Here is a 20,935-nt window from a genome sequence, read left to right as displayed (position 1 = left end):
AACAGGAAAGCATGTACAATTAGAAGCTAAAGTGTTTTCTATTGACAGCAACTGGTTAAAACCAATATGAGCCTTTTTGCATACTTTAAAACCTGAGAATAAATATGAGCTAAATAATGGAGGCAGAGAACTTCTACTTTTAGGATAAAATAAGGACTGGATTGGGGCACCTGGGTGGCTCAGTCGGTTGAGTGTCTGACTCTTGATTTCAGCTCAGGTCATGAGATTGAGCCCCAAGTCGAGCTCTATCTGACAGCATGGAGCCTGCTTAGGATTCTCTCTCTGCTCATCTCTCTCTCTCTTTCTCTCTCAAACACACACACACACACACACACACACACACACACACCATGAATAAACTTTGAAAACAAAAATTTTAAAAAGAACTAGATTTACCCTCTTATCTGAAACAACTAGAAATATGGACAAAATATATGAAATAACAACAACGAAAAAGAAATAATAGTTCTCAAGACATTGGACATCAAGCAACATAGGACAGTGATGCATAAGAGATGGGGAAGAAATAGGTGAACCCTACAATCGCTCCAGTTTTTAGAGAGCTAGAGAAAAAGTAAAATATATTAAATAGAGACAGGAAATATTTTAAAAGCCTCAAAATGAAACTGTAGAGAGGAAAACTACAACATCTGAGATGAAAAATACACTGGATGGGATTAAGGGCAGGTTAAGTACTGCAGAAGAAAAGACTAGTGAACTTGAAGACATAGCAATAGAAACTATCCAAAAAGAAAAAGAGAAAAACAACTAAAAAGAAGAAGGATGAGGGGAAAAAGGGAAAGAACAGAGCAATAATGAGCCATGGGACTTCAAGTGGCCTAACATATGTATAATAAGAGTCTCCACAGGAAGAGAAAAAAACAATGGCCCCAAATTTCCAAATTTGATGAAAACCATAAATCCACTGACACAAGGTCAATGAACCCCAAGCATAAGCAGCATCACTCCTTGTCATTCAGCACTCAGCTGAAATGTCACCATCCCTGAGAAGCCTTCTCTTACCAACAAACCTTAAGTATTCATTATGCGATTATCTTATTTTTAAAATTGTCTACTTTTCATTACATATCCTTACTTCCACCCCAATGTAAGCTCTACAAAGATAGGACCCTTGTCTTCATACAGAACCACTGTATTTCCAGAGCCTATCAGAGTCCCTAGCACTTAGAAGATGCTCAATACATATTTCATGAATAAATTAATGACTTCATTCATTCCTAACTTTCAGGAATAAATTCCTACATCAAAATCCTTCTCAAATGATCAAAACCGGTCTTTTTGTATTCCCAACATTTTCTTTTGCTCCCAGACTAATATAATATGGCATTATATTGGTACTAATTAGCAAATAATACGACAATTATTTGTGCTAATTTTTTTTGTCTAATAGTTAAGTCACCTCACTATTTCTTGAGGAATTACCTATAAGAAAATAATCGTGCCAGTCCAGACTGACTTCAGGTAAGCCTCTGGCAACACTACTTCCAGGCTTGACATGCAGCTTCCCAGAGAATATATTCTCAGTTATACAGTAGAGCATCAATCCATCATGGCAGCAGTTTACTAAACAACTACTACTGGAAAACACCATAAACACTATCCATTTAATCTATAATGAGGTTACAGATGAGGAAACTGAGGCCTATGAAGGTGAAGTAACATACCCAGTGACATGGCTAGTCGGTAGCAGAACCAGAAAATAAACTCAAGTCTGTTTGACTCCAGGTGTTTTTCATATCACACTAAGATAAAATTGAAGCTGTTGTGAAATTGCAGCTAAGTATTAAAACAGCATTCATCTCACCAGGAGGGATATAAATTTTCAGTCTTCTTTTCCATCTGATAAAAAGAAAAAGACCAAATTATTAATATGTACACCCAGCAACTCAAAGGGCCTCTGCTATTGTCTGAAATGAGAATCAATAACAAACACTTGCCTCAGCCAAGATATTTTCTCTTAAAGCCAAAACCTCTGGGATGCAGCAAAAGTGGCATAAGAGGGAAATATATAGCAACCCAGTCCTTCCTAAAGAAGGAAGAGAGGTCTCAGATACACTAAAAGAGCTGGAAAAAGAACAGCAAGTAAAGCCCAAACCCAGCAGAAGAAGGGAAATAATAAAGGTTAGAGCAGAAATCAATGATATTGAAATCAAACATAACTGACCAATTAACCCAGCAGCTGGTTCTTTAAAAGACTTAGCAAAATTGGGGCACCTGGGTGGCTCAGTTGGTTAAGCATCCAACTTCAGCTCAGGTCATGATATTACAGTCAGTGAGTTCAGGCCCTGCATTGGGCTCTGCACTTACAGCTCAGAGTCTGGAGACTGCTTCAGATTCTGTGTTTCCCTCTCTCTCTGCTCCTCCCCCACTCATGCTCTGTCTCTGTCTCTCAAAAATAAACAAACATTAAAAAATATTAAAAAGAAGACAACAAAATTGATAACCCCCTACCCAGATCAAAAAGAAAAAGGAAAGGGCCCAAATAAATAAAATCAAGAATGAAAGAGGAGAGATCACAACCAACACCACAGAAATACAAACAGTAAGAGAATATTATGAGCAATTATATGCCAAGAAATTGGGCAATCTGGAAGAAATGGACAAATTCCTAGAAACATATAAAGTACCAAAACCGAAATAGGAGGAAATAGAAAATTTGAACAGACCCATAACCAGTAAGGAAATCGAATTAGTAATCAAAAATCTCCCAAAAAACGAGAGTCCAGGGCCAGATGGCTTTCCAGGGGAATTCTACCAAACATTTAAGGAAGAGTTAACACCTATTCTCTTGAAGCTGTTCCAAAAAATAAAAATAGAAGGAAAATGTTCAAACTCTTTCTATGAAGCCAGCATTACCTTGATTCCAAAACCAGAGACCCCACTAAAAAGGAGAACTATAGACCAATTTCCCTGATGAACAGACCAGGAGAGAATGGTATGACATATTCAAAATAAAAGAAAATAATGATCAATCAAGAATACAATACCCAGCAAAACTGTCCTTCAAAAAGAAAAGAGGGATAAAAACTTCCATGAACTAACAAAAGCTGAGGGAGTTCATTACCAATAGATCTGCCTTACATGAAACAGTAAAGATAGTTCTTTCAGTGGAAATAAATGGATGCTAATTAACATCATAAAAACATTAAAAATTAGTATAAAACTAATTGGTGATGGTAAATATATAGTCAAAGTTCAATTCTGAAATTTGGTGATGGTGGTGTATAGTTCACTTATAATTCTAGTTTAAAAGTTTGAAAAAATGAATATAGTAAAAATAACTGTATAATAATCTGTTACTAGTTACATAATATAAAAATATGTAAATTGTAACAGCAATAACTGAGAAAGTGAGAGAGAAAAGTAAAAGTGTTAAGTTTAGAAATTCTATTGAAGTTGTTATCAGCTTAAAATAGGTGTTATAATTTTAAGTTGCTTTCTGTAAGCCTCATGGTAACCTCAAGGGAAAAACCTGCAGCAATTACACAAAAGAACATAACAAAGAAGTCAAAACATACTGATACAAAGACATCAAACACAGAAGAGAGCAGGATAAGAAAAAGTAACAATGAGCTTACAAAACAACCAGAAAACAATTAACAAAATGGCAATGGTGAGTCCTTACCTTCACTAATTAAAGTTTTTTTTTTTTTTTAAAGAAATTTCTACACCCAGCATCAGGCTCAAACTCAAGACCCTGAGATGAAGAGTCACATGCTTTTCCAACTAAGCCAGCCGGGAGCTGATATCAATCAATAATCACTTTAAATGTAAATGGATTAAATTCTCCAATCAAAAGACACCAAATAGCCAAAAGGATCTCCATGTCCTTAAGGCTTATACTATTGTAAATGGGATTGTTTTACTTATTTCTTTTTCAGAAAATTCATTACCCACACTGTATGGTCAATTAATCTTCAACAAAGCAGAAAAGAGTATACAATGGGAAAAGACAGTCTCTTCAACCAATGGTGTTGGGAAAACTGGACAGCATCATGCAAAAGAATGAAACTGAACCACTTTCTTACATCATACACAAAAGTAAATTCAAAATGAATTAAAGCTCTAAATGTGAGACGTGAAACCATAAAAATTACAGAGGAGAACACAGGATGCTTTGACATCAGCCATAGCAACTTCTTTCTAGATATGTCTCTTGAGGCAAGAGAAACAAAAGCAAAAATAAACTATTGGGACTACATCAAAATAAAAATCTTCTGCATAACGAAGTAAACAATCACCAAAATGAAAAGGCAACCTACTGAATGGGAAAAGATATTTGCAAATAATATATCGGATAAAATGTTAGTATCCAAAATATATAAAGAACTTATACAACTCAACACCCCCAAAACGAATAATCCAATTAAAAAATGGGCAGGAGACATGAATATACATTTTTCCAAAGACATACAGGCAACCAACAGACACATGAAAAGATGCTTAACATCACTCATCATCAGGGAAACAGAAATCAAAACTACAATGAGATAACATCTCACACCTGTCAGAATGGCTAAAAGTAACAATACAAGAAACAACAGGTGCTGGCAAGGATGTGGAGAGAGAGGAACCCTCTTGCACCATTGGTGGGAATGCAAACTGGTGCAGCCACTGTGGAAAACAGTATGGAGGTTTCTCAAAAAGTTAACAATAGAAATACCCTATGATCCAGCAATTGCACTACTAGGTATTTACCCGAAGAATACAAAAATACTAATTTAAAGGGATACGTGTACCCAAGGTTTATAGCAGCATTATTTACAATAGCCAAATTATGGAAAGAGCCTAAGTGTCCATCAACTAATGAATGGATAGAGAAGACATGTGTGTGTCACACACACACACACAGGAATATTACTCAGCTATAAAAAAGAATAAAATCTTGGCATTTGCAATGACATGGATGGAGCTAGAGAGTATTATGCCAAGTAAAATAAGTCAGAGAAAGGCAAATACCATGGGATTTCACTCATATGTGTAATTTAAGAAACAAATGAACAAAGGGGGAAAAAAGAGATAGGGAGGCAAAGCAAGAAACAGACTCAACTATAGAGAACAAACTGATGGTCATCAGAGGGGAGGTGGGTTGGGGGTCAGGGGAAATAGGGGGTAGGGACTAAGGAGTGCACTTGCTGTGATGAGCACCAGGTGTTGTATGGAAGTGTTGAATTACTATATTATACACTTGAAACTAATATTACACTGTATGTTAACTGGAATTTAAGTAAAAACTTAAAAAAAATTTTGTTAGTGTATTGAAATGCTAATGATTTTGGTCTATTAATTTTATATCCTGAATTTTACTGAAATTATTGATAAGATCTAACAGATTCAATAAAGGATGCATAATAATTGTTCTACAGATGCTCAGAGAGCTACAAGAAAATGCAGATGTAAAAAAATGCAGAAAAAGAAGAACAAAATACAAAATTCAATAGATAAAAATATAAAAACAGAACCAAATAGGAATTCTGTGGCTGAAGAATACAATGACTGGAATGAAAAATTGAAGAGTTTCAAGAGCATACCTGAACAAGCAGAAGACAGAATCAGTGATGTAGAAGACAGATCAATTGAAATTATACAAACAGAAGAAGAAAAACTAATGAATAAGAATGAAGAAAGCCTTGGAAGTTATGACACACCATCAAAAGAAATACTGTGTGCATTATTGGAGTCCCAGAAGAGAAGGTGAAAGGAGTAGAAAACTTATTTCAAGAAATAATGGCTGAGAACATCCCCAAAACGGGGAAAGATTTGGTCATCCAAGTTCATGAAGCAAATAGGTCACCTCAAAATGTCAATTCAAAATGTTCTTCTCCAAGACACAGAGTAATAAAACTGTCTAAAAACAAACAAACAAACCACCACCACCACCATCACCGGAGAATTTTTACAGCAGCAGGAGAAAAAAAATAATTGTCCCTGTAAAGTGGATGTCTTAGCAGAGACCTTACAGACAGGGGAAATAGAATGATATATTCAAACTGCTAAAAGAAAGTAACCGCCAGTCAAGAATTCTTTACCCAGCAAAGTTGTCCTTCAGAGTTGAAGGCAAAAAGACTTTCCCTAATAAAATCAGAGAGAATTGATCACTACTAAACCTGCCTTGCCAGCAATGTTGAGAAAAGTTTTTCAAGCTGAAACAAAAGGACACTAATTATTAACATGAAAACATATGAAAATATACAATACACTGGGGTAAAAGTAAACATAAAGACAGATTCAAAATGCTTTAATACTGTAATATGTGCTAATTAACTCTAGAATAAAGATTTAAAAACAAAGGTATTAAAAATAGTTATAGCTTAAATAATTTAATGAATACACAATAAGCAAAATGTAAATAGTGACATCAGAAATGTAAAAGGGGAGCTTTTGAGGGACAGAGGCAGAGTAGGTACATATTTAGGTTGTGGAGCTACATGACCTTGCAGGGGTCCTGGGCAGGGCCTGTGCACCCTCCTTTTCTAGTTGGGGTTTGGTATGTAGTCCCAGTCTCCCTAATGTACAGAGGCAGAGGGAAAAGCCTCTAGCCTCCTTGCTGTCGTGTCTTTGTTGCCTGGGGCTTCCAGCCTAAGGGTTATATCTTCAAGTGCAGGAGCACTGCAATAGAAAAAAAAAAAGGGGGGGGGTGCAAAAGGATAGACTATTTGTATATAACCAAATATTCACAGAAAATAGACTATTAGATCTCTAAGCTGTGTTATATAAACTTCATGGTAACCACAAAACAAAAATCTATAAGAGATACACAAACGATAAAGGAAAGGAAATCAAAACATACTATGAAAAACATCAACTTACAAAGGAAGTCACCAAGAAATGAAGAAGAAAATGGAACCACAAAACAGAAAATAAGAAGATGGAATTAGCAAGTCCTTAGCTATCAATAAATACTCTAAATGTTGATGGATTGAAAATAAATAAATAAAGGTTGATGGATTGATTTCTACAATCAAAAGCCATGGAATGGCTAAATGAATTAAAAAGAAACAAGACCCAACAATATGCTACTTAAAAAGACTCACCTCAACCCTAAGGACATACATAGATTCAAAGTGAAAAGATGGCAAAAGATAGTCCATGCAAGTGAAAACCAAAGGAGAGCAAGGAGATAAAATAAACTTTTGTTTTGACATTTCTTAATTTTATTTTTTTAATTTTACATCCAAATTACATATAGTGCAAAAATGATTTCAGAGTAGATCCCTTAATGCCCCTTACCCATTTAGCCCATCCCTTCCCACACCCCCTCCAGTAACCCTCTGGTTGTTCTCCATATTTATGAGTTTCTTATGTTTTGTCTCCCTCCCTGATTTTATATTCGTTTTGTTTCCGTTCCCTTATGTTCATCTGTTTTGTCTCTTAAAGTCCTCATATGAGTGAATTCATATATTTGTCTTTCTCTAATTTCACTTAGCATAATACCCTCCAGTTTCATCCACATAGTTGCAAATGGCAAGATTTCATTCTTTTTGACTGCTGAGTAATATTCCATTGTGTGTGTGTGTGTGTGTGTGTGTGTGTGTGTGTGTGTGTATATACCATCTTCTTTATCTGTTCATCCATCAATGGATATTTGGGCTCTTTCCATACTTTGGCTATTGTTGGTAGTGCTGCTACAAACATTGGGGTGCATGTGTCCCTTCAAAACAGCACACTTGTGTCCCTTGGATAAATACCTAGTAGTGCAATTGCTGGGTCGTAGGGTAGTTCTATTTTTAGTTTTTTGAGGAAACTCCATACTGTTACCCAGAGTGGCTGCACCAGCTTGCATTCTCACCAAAAATGCAAAAGAGATCCTCTTTCTCCACATCCTCACCAACATCTGTTATTGCCTGAGTTGTTCATGTTAGCCATTCTGACAGGTGTGAGGTGGTATCTCATTGTGGTGTTGGTTTGGATTTCCCTGATGATAAGTGATGTGGAGCATTTTTTCATGTGTCGGTTGGCCATCTGGATGTCTTCTTTGGAGAAGTGTCTATTCATGTCTTTGGCCCATTTCTTCACTGGATTATTTGTTTTTGGGGTGTTGAGTTTGGTAAGTTCTTTATAGATTTTGGCTTTCACTGATATGTCGCTTGCAAATATCTTCTCCTATTCCATCGGTTGCCTTTTAGTTTTGCTGATTGTTTCCTTCGCTGTGCAGAAGCTTTTTATTTTGATGAGGTCCCAGTAGTTCATTTTTGCTTTTGTTTCCCTTGCCTCCGGAGACGTGTTGAGTAAGACATTGGTGTGGCCAAGATCAAAGAAGTTTCTGCCTGCTTTCTCCTCAAGGATTATGATGGCTTCCTGTCTTCCATTTAGGTCTTTCATGCATTTTGAGTTTATTTTTGTGTATGGTGTAAGAAAGTGGTCCAGGTTCATTCCTCTGCATGTCGCTGTCCAGTTTTCCCAGCACCACTTGCTGAAGAGACTGTCTTTATTCCATTGGATATTCTTTCCTGCTTTGTCAAAGATGATTAATTGGCCATACATTTGTGGGTCCATTTGTGGGTTCTCTATTCTGTTCCACTGATCTGAGAGTCTGTTCTTGTGCCAGTACCATACTGTCTTGATGATTACAGCTTTGTAGTATAGCTTGAAGTCTGGGATCGTGATGCCTCCTGCTTTGGTTTTCCTTTTCAAGATCACTTTGGCTATTTGGGGTCTTTTCTGGTTCCATACAAATTTTAGGATTATTTGTTCTAGCTCTGTGAAGAATGCTGGTGTTATTTTGTTAGGGATTGCATCGAATATGTAGATTGCTTTGGGTAGTATTGACATTTTAACAATATTTGTTCTTCCTATGCAGGAGCATGGAATCTTTTTCCATTTTTTTTTTTTTTTGTGTGTCTTCTTCAATTGCTTTCATAAGCTTCCTATAGTTTTCAGTGTATATATTTTTCACCTCTTTGGTTAGATTTATTCCTAGGTATTTTATGGGTTTTGGTGCAACTGTAAATGACTTCAATTCCTTGATTTCTCTTTCTGTCGCTTCATTGTTGGTGTATAGGAATGAAACCAATTTCTGTGCATTGATTTTATATCCTGCAACTTTGCTGAATTCATGAATCAATTCTTGCAGTTTTCTGGTGGAATCTTTGGTTTTCCATATAGAGTATCATGTCATCTGCCAAGAGTGAAAGTTTGACCTCCTTCTGGCCGATGTGGATGCCTTTTATTTCTTTGTGTTGTCTGATTGCAGAGGCTAAGACTTCCAATACTATGTTGAATAACAGTGGTGAGAGTGGACATCCCTGTCTTGTTCCTGACCTTACGGGGAAAGCTCTCGGTTTTTCCCCATTGAGGATGATATTAGCATTGGGTCTTTCGTATATGGCTTTTATGATCTTGAGGTATGTTCCTTCTATCCCTACGTTTCTGAGGGTTTTTATCAAGAAAGGATGCTGTATTTTGTCAAATGCTTTCTCTGTATCTATTGAGAGGATCATATGGTTCTTGTCCTTTCTTTTATTGATGTGATGAATCACATTAATTGTTTTGCGGATATTGAACCAGCCCTGCGTCCCAGGTATAAATCCCACTTGGTCGTGGTGAATAATTTTTTTAATGTATTGTTGGATCCAGTTGGCTAATATCTTGTTGAGGATTTTTGCATCCATGTTCATCAGGGAGATTGGTCTATAGTTCTCCTTTTTAGTGGGGTCTCTTTCTGGCTTTGGGATCAAGGTAATGCTGGCTTCATAGAAAGAGTTTGGAAGTTTTCCTTCCATTTCTACTTTTTGGACCAGCTTCAATAGAATAGGTGTTAACTCTTCTTTAAATGTTTGGTAGAATTCCCCTGGAAAGCCATCTGGCCCTGGACTCTTGTTTTTTTGGGGAGATTTTGATTACTAATTCTCTTTCCTTACTTGTTATGGGTCTGTTCAAATTTTCTATTTCTTCCTGTTTCAGTTTTGGTATGTATATGTTTCTAGGAATTTGTCCAATTCTTCCAGATTGCCCATTTTATTGGCATATAATTACTCATAATATTCTCGTATTATTGTTTTTATTTCTGCAGTGTTGGTTGTGATCTCTCCTCTTTCATTCTTGATTTTATTTATTTGGGTCCTTTCCTTTCTCTTTTTGATCAAACTGGCGAGAGGTTTATCAATTTTGTTAATTCTTTCAAAGAACCAGCTTCTGGTTTCATTGATCTGTTCTACTGGTTTTTTGTTTGTTTGTTTGTTTCAATAGCATCAATTTCTGCTCTAATCTTTATTATTTCCTGTCTTCTGCTGGTTTTTGGTTTTTTTTTTTAAATTTTTTTTTCAAGGTTTTTTATTTATTTTTGGGACAGAGAGAGACAGAGCATGAACGGGGGAGGGGCAGAGAGAGAGGGAGACACAGAATCGGAAACAGGCTCCAGGCTCTGAGCCATCAGCCCAGAGCCCGACGCGGGGCTCGAACTCACGGACCGCGAGATCGTGACCTGGCTGAAGTCGGACGCTTAACCGACTGCGCCACCCAGGCGCCCCTGGTTTTTGGTTTTATTTGCTGTTGTTTTTCCAGCTCCTTAAGGCGTAAGGTTAGGTTGTGTGTCTGAGATTTTTCTTTCTTCTTTAGGAAGGCCTGGATTGCTATATACTTTCCTCTTATGACCACCTTTGCTGCATCCCAGAGGTTTTGGCTTGTGGTGTTATCATTCTCATTGGCTTCCATATAATTTTTAATTTCCTCTTTAACTTCTTAGTTAGCCCATTCATTCTTTAGTAGGATGTTCTTCAGTCTCCAAGTATTTGTTACCTTTCCAAATTTTTTCTTGTGGTTGATTTCAAGTTTCATAGCATTGTGGTCTGAAAATATGCACAGTATGATCTCGATCTCTTTGTACTTACTTAGGGCTGATTTGTGTCCCAGTATATGGTCTATCCTGGAGAATGTTCCATGTGCACTTGAGAAGAATGTATATTCTGCTGCTTTAGGATGAAATGTTCTGAATATATCTGTTAAGTTCATCTGGTCCACTGTGTCATCAAAAGCCATTGTTCTCTTGTTGATTTTCTGTTTAGATGATCTGTCCATTGCTGTGAGTGGGGTGTTGAAGTCTCCTACTATTATGGTATTACTATTGATGAGAATCTTTATGTTTGTGATTTATATATTTGGTGCTTCCACATTTATTGCGTAAATGTTTACAATTGTTAGGTCTTCTTGGTTGATAGACCCCTTGATTATGATATAATACCCTTCTGCATCTCTTGATACAGTCTTTCTTTTGAAGTTTAGATGGTCTGATTTAAGTTTGGCTACTCTGGCTTTCTTTTATTGACCATCGGCATGATAGATGGTTCTCCATGCCCTTATTTTCAAACTGAAGGTGTCTTTAGGTCTAAAGGGGGTCTCCTGTATATAGCATAGAGATGTATCTTGTTTTCTTACCCATTCTGTTACCCTATGTCTTTTTATTGGAGCATTCAGTCCATTGACGTTTAGAGTGAATACTGAAAGATATGAGTTTATTGTCACTATGATGTTTGTATAGTTGGAGTTTCTGGTGGTGTTCTCTGGTCTTTTCTAGTCTTTGTTGCTTTTGGTCTTTTTTTTTTTTTCTTCATCTTTTCTTCAGTCAGAGAGTCCCCCTTAAAATTTCTTGCAGGACTGGTTTAGTGGTCACAAACTCCTTTAATTTTTGTTTGTCTGGGAAACTTTTTATCTCTCCTATTTTGAATGACAGCCTTACTGGATAAAGAATTCTTGGCTGCACATTTTTCTGATTCAGCACACTGAATATATCCTGCCATTCCTTTCTGGCCTGCCAGGTTTCTGTGGATAGGTCTGCTGCAAACCTGATCTGTCTTCCCTTGTAGGTTAGGGACGTGTTTTCCCTTGCTGCTTTCATGATTCTCTCCTTGCCTGAGTATTTTGTGAATTTGACTATGATAAGCCTTGTTGGTGGTCGGTTTTTGTTGAATCTAATGGGGGTCCTCTGTGCTTCCTGGATTTTGATGTCTCTTTCCCCAGGTTAGGAATGTTTTCTGCTATGATATGCTCACATAACCCTTCTACCCCTATTTCTCTCTCTTCCTCCTCTGGGACCCCTGTGATTCTGATGTTCCTTTTTAATGACTCACTGATTTTTCTGATTCTTAAATCGTTCTCTTTTGCCTTAATCTCCCTCTTTTTTTCTGCTTTGTTATTCTCTTTAAGTCTGTCCTCTGTATCGCTGATTCTCTGTTCTGCCTCATCCGTCCTTGCCGCCATGGCATCCATTCGTGATTGCAGCTCAGTTATAGCATTTTTTAATTTCATTCTGACTAGTTTTTACTTCTTTTATCTCTGTAGACAGGGATTCTAATCTATTTTCGTCTCCAGCTAGTATTCTTATTATTGTGATTCTAAATTCTGGTTCAGACATCTTGCTTGTATCTGTGTTGGTTAAGTCCCTGGCTGTCATTTCTTCCTGCTCTTTTTTGGGGGGTGAATTCCTTCCTTTCATCATTTTTAAGGGAGAAAATGAGGTAGAATAAATTTTTAAAATTAAAATTAAAAAAATATTAAAATTAAAAAATTAAACAGACACACAAAAAATCGAATAAATGATGATTGATCCTAGGTGTGTTTTGGTCTGTGTGTTGAAAGTGGCTTGATAGATTAGAGAAAAAAAGGGGAACAAAGAAAAAAAAAAGGAAATCATTTGAAATTTTGAAAAAATGAATACACTTGAAGTAGACTAAAATGAAATGATGGAATCAAACTAGAATTGAAAAAAATTTACACAGAAGTAAAAAATATATTAGAAAAAAAATTAAAAATATTTTTAATAAAATTTAAAATTATTTTTTTTCTCTTTCTGTATTCAAGAAAAAGAAATGAAAAAGAAAAAAGACAAAAAAGGAAATCGTTTGAAAATTTGAAAAAATAAATACACTGAAGTAGAGTAAAATAAAACAATGGAATTAAAATAGAATTTGAAAAAATTTACACAAAAGTAGAAAGTATTGTAAAAAAATTAAAGAAAAATATGTGTAATAAAAATTGAAAATGAAAAGAATTTTTTCTCTTTCTGTATTCATGAAAAAGAAAAGAAATGAAAAAGAGACAGAAAAAAGTAAAAAGAGGAAAGAAAATTGAATAGATGGACCTGCTAACAGACTGAAGTACAACTGAAATTACTTCATTTTCCCCTAGAAGTCAGACTATGAAGCGCTTTATAGTCCATAAACTAAGCAGGCGGAGAGACTTGTGTTCCTGAAGATCGAGGTTGGCCCAGTTGGGCAGGGCTTAGTGTAGCAGCTCCCTTCTCTACTAGATGGCGCTGCTAGCCTACTGGGATGGATTGTTGTGGTGCTTGTAGGCACATATGTGCATGCATAAAAGCAGTGAAAATGGTGTCACCCAGCTACCCAGTCTCTAGTATTGAACTCTGTTCTCCCTGATCAGCAATTGCACACCTGTCCTTTGTCTTCAGCTTTCGTCCAGTCCCCAATTTTACACTGTCCATGACCAAGCCCCAAGTAGTACCTCTTTCCCGCGTTTTGTCTCAGATGCGGCTATTTTCCCCAGCCCCTTACTTCTGAGGGACTGCAGCTTTGACCTGTTCTGCCCCTCTGTGGAGGGTCTCACTGAGCAATGGACAAATGCTGGTTGCACCCAGGAAAGTTCGCAGTACCATGCTGCGAACCCAGAGACTGCAGCTGGGTCCCAGCCCACCCCAGAAAAAGTTCGCAAGATAGTGCAGCAGCAGCATTTCGGGGATTATGGAAAATCACAACACATATCTGACACCAGGCTTCACCATTAACGACCTTGTTCCAGCACCAGTGAATGTGGCCCTTCTCAGGTCTGCTGGGCCTAGGGTGCCTCACAGCCTGTACCAAATGTCCTTCCAACAGTGGAACCACTTCACCCTGTGTGGCCCAAGAACCTCCCGGACTGCACTCTGCTCCTGGGGATTTGCCCTTCCCACCAGAGCACCACCAGGTATCAAGCTTCAGAGTTGCAGACTGTGCTCCCTGTTTACAGTCTTGATGCATTTTAAACCTTCTCCTTTCTCCTTTGTCCCTTCTCCCTTTTTAGTTCAGTCCCTGCGACTGTTTCCAATTTTCCACTTTCTCTCCAGCTGTTTTTGGGGAGGGGTGCTTTTCCGTTTCCATCCTCTCTCCACACACAAAAGCACCTCCCTGCCCTCCGTGGCTTCTCTCTCCCCAAGTTCACCTCTCCACATCGCATACCTGCTGAATTCTGTGGTTCAGGTTATGCAGATTGTTGTGTTAATCCTCAGATCAGTTTTCTAGGTGTGCAGGATGGTTAAGTGTTGGTCTGGCGGTATTTCATGGACACGAGACACACAAAGAACTTCCATGCTGTTCCACCATCTTGGCTCCCTCCCTCAGACAAAATAAACTTTAAGCCAAAAACAGTAACAAGAGACAAAGATAGCCATTATATAATAAGGGAGTAAATTCATCAAGAAGACATAACATCCATAAATATATACGCACCAAACATCAAAGAACCTAAATATATTAAGCAAATACTATCAGATCTGAAGGAGCAACAGACAAAAAATACAATAATAGTAGGGGACTTCCATACCTCACTTTCAACAATGGATAGATCATCCAGACAGAAAACCAACAAGGAAACATTAAACTTGAACCATCCTATAGACCAAAGGGACCTAACAAACAGATGCAGAACATCCAACAGCAGAATACACATTATTCTCAAAATCACACTGAACACTCTCTAAGATAGACCACATAATAAGCACAAATAGGTCTTATCAAATTTAAGAAGATTAAAATCAGTCCAAGTATCTTTTCCAACCACAACAGTATAAAAGTAGAAATTAGTTAACAGGAAGAAAGCTGGAAATTCACAAATATGTAGAGATTAAACCATGCTCCTGAACAACCAATGAGTCAAAGGAGAAATCAAAAGATCAAACGAAACTAAGCTGGTTTTTGAAAACAAACAATATACAGAAACCTTTAGCTAGACTTACAAAGAGAGAGAAAGGACTCAAATAAAATTAGAAATTAAAGAGACATTACAATTGATTTCACAGAAGTACAAAAGACCAGAATAGACTACAATGAACAATTACACACTTACAAATTGGGCAACCTGGAAGAAATGGATAAATTTCTAGAAACATTCAATTTACCAAGGCTAAATATGAAGAAATAGAAAATCTGAGCAGTCCAGTTACTAGAAAGATTACTGAGTCAGTAAAAAACTCCAAAGAAAATTCCAGAACCATATGGCTTTACTGCTGAATTCTACCAAACATCTAAAGAATACCAACCCTTCCCAAACTCTTCCAAAAAGATGAAGAGGGAACATTTCCAAAGTCATTTTACAAGGCCAGCATTACCAAAACCATAGAACACTACAAGAAAATTATAGGCCAATCTCATGGCCATGAGATCAAGCTCTACATTGGGGTCCGCATTAAGCATGGAGCCTGCTTGGGATTCTTTCTCTCCTTTTCTCTCTGCCCCTCCCCCACTTGCACTCTCTCTCAAAATAAATAAATATTGGGGTGCCTGGGTGGCTCAGTCGGGTAGGCGTCTGACTTCGGCTCAGGTCGTGACCTCGCGGCCCGTGGGTTCGAGCCCCGCGTCGGGCTCTGGGCTGACAGCTCAGGGACTGGAGCCTGTTTTGGATTCTGTGTCTCCCTCTTTCTCTGACCCTCCCCTGTTCATGCTCTCTCTCTCTCTGTCTCAAAAATAAATAAACGTGAAAAAAATTTTTTTTTAAAAGAAAAAATAAATAAATATTAAAAAACATTAACTGAAAATGGATCAACAAACTAAATAGAAGAGCTAAAACCAAAAAGCACCTGGAAGAAAACATAGGGGTAAATCTTTATGACCTTGGATTTGGCAATGGATTTATAAATAAAACATTATAGCACAAGCAACAACAAAAAGCAGATAACCTAAGCATCAAGATTAAAAACTTTTGGACAAAGACCACACGATTACACTTACATGTGGACTCTAAAACCAAACAAATGAACAAATAAAACACTCTTTAATACAGAGAACTGTTGTTGCCAGAGGAGAAGTGAGTGAATGGAAGGGCGGAACAGATAAAGGGGAGAGATTAAGAGGTAAAAACCTACAGTTATAAAATAAATTAGTCATGGAGCTAAAAAGCACAGCATAGGGAATTTAGTTAATAAATAATACCGTTATAACATTATGGTAAGAGATGGTGGCTACACTTACTGTGGTGAGCACTGAGTAATGTATAGAACTGTCAAATCAATGTTGTATATCTGAAACATGACATTGTATCTTAATTATATTTCAATAAAAATTAAACAGGCATTTCATGAAAAAAAATTAAAACATGTCCATCAAGGACACTATCAAGAAAGTAAAAAGACAAAAAAAAGTAAAAAGATAATCTATACGATGAAAGGAAATATTTGCCGATCACCTATCTGATACAGGTTTAATATGCAGAAGATATAAAGAACTCCTACAACAAAAACACAACCCAGTTTGAAATGTGCAAAGGAGTTGAATGGACATTTTTCCAAAGATATGAAAATGGTTAATATGCACATGAAGATCTTCAGCATCATCAGTGGTTAGGCAGATGCAAATAAAAACTACAATGAGATACCACTACTAGGATAGCTATAATAATAAAAAAACAAAAAAACAAGTGTTGGCAAGGATGTAGAGAAATTGCTGAATTATGTACATTGCTGGTGAGAATGTAAACTGGAAAATAGTTTACCACTATGGAAAATAGTTCCTCAAAAAGCTAAATATAAAATTACCATATGATCCAACAATTCCACCCCTAGGTTTATAACCAAAGGAACTGAAAGAGGGACTCCAACATAAACTTGTATGTCAATGGAACCAAAGGATCTATCAACAAATGAATGGATAAATGAAAATGTAGTATACACATAAAATGGAGTATTATTCATCCATAAAAAGTAATGAAGTTTTGATATAGGATACAACATGGATGTCTTGAAAAAATCGTGCCAAGTGAAATAAGCTGGAGAAAAGAAGGACAAATATTATATGATTCCACTCATATGAAATATCTAGAATAAGCAAATTTGGAGAAAGTAGATTAAAGCTTACCATGGGCTAGGGAAAGGGGGAATGGTAAGCTATTGCCTAATAGTTACAGAGCTTTTATTTGGGGTGACAAAAGTTTTACAATGATTGCCACTGTGAATGTAGTGCCCCTAAATTGTACACTTAAAAATGGTTAAAATAGGGGTGCCTGTGTGGCTCAGTTGGTTAAGCATCTGACTCTTGACTTCAGTTCGTGTCATGATCTCACGGTTGTGAGATTGAGCTCCATGTTGGGCTCTGCAGTTAACATGCAGAACCTGCTTGATATTCTCTTTCTCTCTCTCCCTCTCTGCCCCTCCCCTGCTCTCACTCTCTCTCAAAAATAAACTTAAAAAAGTAGTTAAAATGGAAATTTTGTTATGCCTGTTTTGCCACAATTTCTTATCATAACATACCAAAGGTGTACTTTGGGTGAATTGTATGGTATGCGAATTTTATCTCAAAATATATTTTAAAATTATCAGGACCTTTGCATCCCTGTGGAAAGTGTTTTTATTTCCCAGCTTGAAGACCACTGCCATAGCACATACTGTCACCAAAGAGAACACTCGGATTAGAGATGCAGCATCATATAGCTACTATTTTGCAAAGCATATTGGAGGGCAACAATTCTGGCCATTACTCAAAGATTACAACTTATGAGTATGCTAACATATAAAATAACACTCTAGAATGTGAATCATGAGTTGTTATATAATAGAGACTGTAGACTGGAGAATAAGTCTTTTTACCACAGTCAAAAATTACTATTTTCTTAAAGAAAAATTGGAAAGTGGTTCCTGAATCTATTATACTTTAGCTACATTTATCCACACATATGTAGTATTTCTTATTTATGGAGGGAGTCCAGTTAACTCAACATTATCTTCATAAAGTTCCAAAGTAAAGAACTCTATGAGACATAGGAAGAACTCTAAGACATATTGTAGGTAGTGACATATGATCTTGTTTGTTGTTGTTAAGAGAGAGAGCATGTACACAAGCAGGGGAGGAGAGAGAAAATCCCACGCTGGGCGTGGAGCCTGACATGGGACTTGATCTCATGACTAAGATCATAACCTGAGCTAAAACCAAGAGTCAAACACTTAATCGACTGAGCCACCCAGGTGCACCTGATCTTATTTGAACTGAAACAAAACAAAACAAAACAAAACAAAAAACAACTGTGAGGCTCCAATTCTAAGGCAAATAAGAGTAAGGATACACCTGCCTCTCCCACTGAATATAACTTTAAATCCTGGAAAGAATGCATGGAGCATATCCTGAAGACTCTGAAATATAAATGCTAGTAGCAGACAAATTAGGAAAGCAGACCCAAATTCTAAATTCCACAGAAATGGCGAAGACTTTATAATCCTCTAGTTACTGTCTAGCTTGGAGCCAAAGGCAGTCTGAATGTGAACTTCCATGGAAGTATGCACCAAATGCACACAAAAGAAGCCAACAGAAGCCCTCCCCTTCTGATCTCAAGAGTGGGAAACTCCTAAAGGTCAGAGAGGGTGGGTCATGTCTTTTTTTTTCTCCCCCTTGTTTTCTCCCTTTTTCATCACTCCAGGTCCCAGATGATATACCACAGCAACCACACCTGGTAAGGCACTTAAATCTCAGAGCATTCAGAGTAAATGGATCCCTTCTCTTGCACCATGAGTTATGATCCCAAGTGTGGGTAAATCCCCATTGCTTTTCTTCCCTGCCTTGTTACCTTTTCACCACAGATGCAGTCCCCGGAAGTGTACAGCAGAAGGAAGAAACTAAAGCCTCAGCTTTTTAGATGAAAGACTGAGAAGGGAGGTTCTAATGAGCCAGAAAGTGTCAAGACTGTAAAAAATAGGAAAATGAAGAGTGTGATCCCAGAGTTGTGATTTATTGGGCTTACCTCTGAGCTGTGTATGCAATGGATCTGACCCTAAATAACACAGCACAAGTTTTGAGAAGGGAGTTACACAGTAGAACTAGGTCTGACTTGCCAGAGTAGTACACATGCAGAACTGATCTAAATAGTACTGCAATCACTTAGAAACTGAACGGATACTGGAACCAGAGGTTCCATCAAAATGTGCAGCCTGAACCACTTGGCTGACTACTGTTCTTAGTTACCCAGAGATTCATATACAATATTTGAAATATCAAAGATAAAGTCCAATATTACTTACAACACAAAGAACTAAGAAAACTTCAACTCAAAAATCAACAGAAACCAATTACGACAGGACACAAATTTTAGAATAACCGGAGAAAAGATGTTAAGGCAGCTATTATAATCATACGCTAAAGGCGATCATTTTTTTTTTCTTTTGGGAAGAGAGTGCACGCACCAGTGCGTAGAGGGAATTCTAAGCAGGCTCCACAACGCGGGGCTCAATCTCATTACCCAGAAATCACAAACTGAGCCAAAATCAAGAGTCAGTCACTCAACTGACTGAGCCACCCAGGCGCCCCAAAGTGAACATTTTTGAAACAAATGAAAAGATAGAAAGTTTCAGAAAGGGAATATAAAATCTAAAGAAAAGCCAAATGGCAATTATAGAAATAAAAAATTACAAAAATAAAAATAAATTCACTGGATGAACTAAGCAGACTGGAGATAAAAGGGGAGTCAGTAAACTTGACTATCCAAAACTATCCAATTGGAAACTATCCAATCCAAACAGAGCAGTAAAAAATGAAAAAAATAAATGAAGGGAGCCCTTGGGATCTGTGAGACAATACCAAAAAGTCTAAAATCTTTGGAGTCTCAGTCAGAGTTTGAGAAAGGAGGTAGAACAGCAAAAATATCTGAATAGCTAAGAATTTTATGTATTTGATGAAAGATATGTACTTACACATTCAAGAAGCTCACAAAACCTCACACAGAAAATAAAAAGCCAGAAAAAGCCATACCCAGACATATCATAATCAAACTGATAAAAAGGACAAAAAGTGCTGAAAGCAGCCAAAAAATAATAATGCTTTAAAAGGATGAAAAATTATTTGAATGGCTGCATATTTCTTGTAAGCCATGGAGGCCAGAAGGAAGTGAGGGAGTTTTTAATGTGCTCTAAGAACTGTCAGCCTAGGGCACCTGGGTGGCTCAGTTGGTTAAGCGTCCAACTTTGATTCAGGTCATGATCTCACGGTTCATGAGTTTAAGCCCCGTGGTGGGCTCTGTGTTGACAGCTCAGAGCCTGGAGCCTGCTTTGGATTCTGTGTCTCCCTCTCTCTCTGCTCCTCCTGCACTCATGCCCTCTCTCCCTCTCTCTCTCAAAAATAAAAATAAACTTAATGGGGCGCCTAGGTGGCTCAGTCGGTTGAGTGTCCGACTTCGGCTCAGGTCATGATCTCACAGCTGGTGAGTTCGAGCCCCGTGTCAGGCTCCGTGCTGACAGCTCAGAGCGTGGAGCCTGCTTCAGATTCTGTGCCTCCCTCTCTTTCTCTGCCCCAACCCACTTGCATTTTGTCTCTCTCTCTAAAATAAATAAACATTAAAAAATAAAAATAAAAAATAAAAGTAAACTAAGAAAAAAGGAATGATAATAAAAAAATAATCAAAATCAATGTGACCCACTATATTAACATTCTGAAGGGAAAAATAAGTTTTCTAAAGGAAAAATCATCAGTTTACATGGAAAAAACCATCTGACAAATTTCAACAAATGTTCAAAATAAGAACTCTCAGCCAATAAGAAGGGAATTTCCTCAATTTAATAAGGGGCATTCTACAGCACAAAACCTATGGCAAACACCATACTTAATGGTGTAAGACTGAGTACGTTTTCCCCAGGACTAGAATCAAGGCAAGTATCTTCCTCTCTCACCGTTCTTTTTCAATATTGTACTGAGGTCCTTGCCAGTGTAATAAGGCAAAGAAATAAAAAGCACACTGA

The 20,935-nt window shown here is 37.3% G+C and overlaps 1 non-coding gene across 1 annotated transcript; it reads left to right on the top strand.

The window, feature by feature from the left end:
* Positions 1-6,485: 6,485 nt before the first annotated feature.
* Positions 6,486-6,633, top strand: LOC115503636. Its single transcript, XR_003965467.1, has one exon. It is a non-coding gene; the product is annotated as a small nucleolar RNA SNORA57 (small nucleolar RNA).
* Positions 6,634-20,935: the final 14,302 nt, after the last annotated feature.

This window comes from Lynx canadensis, chromosome E2 (genome assembly GCF_007474595.2).
Source record: "Lynx canadensis isolate LIC74 chromosome E2, mLynCan4.pri.v2, whole genome shotgun sequence".
Classification (NCBI taxonomy): domain Eukaryota; kingdom Metazoa; phylum Chordata; class Mammalia; order Carnivora; family Felidae; genus Lynx; species Lynx canadensis.
Note: the sequence above shows the minus strand (reverse complement) of the source record. Positions and strands in the feature narration are given on the sequence as shown.